Genomic DNA, 2,153 nt, shown 5'->3' on the forward strand with positions numbered 1-2,153 from the left:
TACCTTCTGTCATTTCTCATCTATCAAAGCTAATTCTCTCTTGGTCTCAGATGACAACTTCCTGGGACTATATAAGTCCTTGTCACCATCTAAGCTTTTGTTTAAATTAATCAGTTCATCAGGATTTATCTCAATAATGGGCTGTAGATGGGAAATGTCTCCTAGTAGTCATTCAAAGTCATTAATAGTTAGCAATCGATCTCTCCTAATTTGGACCTTGTGGTGTTCAATTTTTTGTTAACCTATTTTGTAGCCTAAATAATTAATAGAAACTCATCTTTGTGGTTTTTTTTTCAGGGGCAGTTTGTAATCCTCAATAGGACAAACATTTCTTTACTTCTTCAAACATTCTAAAGTATTCACATGTGAATCAGAGAGTAATACATTGTCCAAGCAATGGTAAACTATAGATCCAAAAAAATGCTTACATATCATTTCCAATGGTTATCATACAAAATATTGGCACAGGTTGTAAATATTTAATATTTCCTGTGAAAGAATCTTCCATTGATATCTCTTATCAGACTGAGAATGATTATAAGTAGGCACTTGTGAAGGACAATTTTTATCTGCCTTTTTCCTGTAAAGACATAGAGAAGAAACCATCTTTTAAACAAATAACTAACTAAAAGAGGACATCCTTTAAGTAATAGAGAAAGCAAAGGATTTCTAGACTTTACAAAGCCCATTGGCTGAACTCAGAGACAGGTATAGGAATTAAAGCTAAAGATCAGAGAAGCAGAGTAGTAAGCTAGTAGAGAGGCCTTTTACTTCTATTAATGCTCAGACAGAAGGGGCAATCTATCCTTAGGCTGCCTAGATGGCAATGTGTCTCCACCAAACCTCAGACTCCACACTCCAGTGAGATCCTGTCTCTTCCTGTTTATTTTCCTCTTCCTGCCCAGCCATATTACTCCTGTCTCCACCTCTCTAGTGCTGAGATTGAAGGTATGTGACTAATAGTGTGAACCACCAGCACCTGGATCTGTTTCTGGATCAATCTTGTATAGCTCTGGGGAGCCTTGAATTCACAAAGATCCATCTGCTTCTGTCTCTCAAGACCTGGGATTAAAGGTGCTTACCACCACTCTCTGGGCTCTAGTGGCTTAGCTTTGCATTCTGATCTTCAGGCAAGCTTTATTTATTAAAATACTAGTAAAATATTACCACAGGTAATCTTTTCCAAGAATGATTTTTGCAAGAAAATAGCTCAGGCTTAGAAAACCACATATTACATATTTACTGTGGAAAGTTTATAGAGACCTGGAAACTAGAAATGTGGCACAGGAGTGGCCATAATGAGAGTACTGGTAGTAGGACACATATGATATGATCATACAGGAAGGAAATACTAGGTATGGGAATATCTAAGTACATATGATGTACAGAGTTGAGGGAAAAGCAGGCATGGGTTCATCAAAGATGTAAAATTATTATGTTTCAAAGACAACAAATGACTTCTAAAATCATCTAGACTCTTACCCTCTGATTACATACACATTTCCTACTAGGTAGGGGAGAAAAAAAGAGATGAGTTTTCCTATTTGTTCTTTCTACAAGAGTTTTTGAGACAATATGCTCATATGTAGCTCTGGCTGGCTTTAAACTTATGATTCTCTTGCTTTTCCCTTCTGGGAACTGGGATTGCAGGCAAACCGTGTTCATTTCTGGGCAGAAGTCAATGCTAGAAAACAGTGTAGCACTGTATATTAACTTCGCCTAACTGATCATGGGGGAGAAAGGGTGACCCAAAATTTTTATACCACACAAAGTTGGAGCTCAAGAATAAAGTCACCCCAAAGCCATTTATGCATTTTATTCACAGTAGAACTGAGAGCAAATGTCACCCCTGAGCCTTACATAAAGAACGAGATGGTCATAAAATCTATTGAACCACAAAGTGAGGCAAAATAAACTGCATAAAATGGAGGTACTGTGGTAGCAAAGGTGCCATACACTAAACTTCTTTTAATTTATAGCTGAGGTAAAAGGTAGCTAAAATTTTGTAGTGTAAAAATTATTATGTGGTATAAACTGTGAAAATAAATATGAAAACGCAACTAGCAAAACTGAAAATGAGAATATGAGATAAATGACAGAACTAAGAAAAAAGACATCATTTAATATGACAGAGCAAATTACTGTATTAAAAA

This window comes from Microtus oregoni, unplaced genomic scaffold (assembly GCF_018167655.1).
Source record: "Microtus oregoni isolate MIOR12 unplaced genomic scaffold, Mior012 000041F_ref0000270, whole genome shotgun sequence".
Classification (NCBI taxonomy): Eukaryota; Metazoa; Chordata; class Mammalia; order Rodentia; family Cricetidae; genus Microtus; species Microtus oregoni.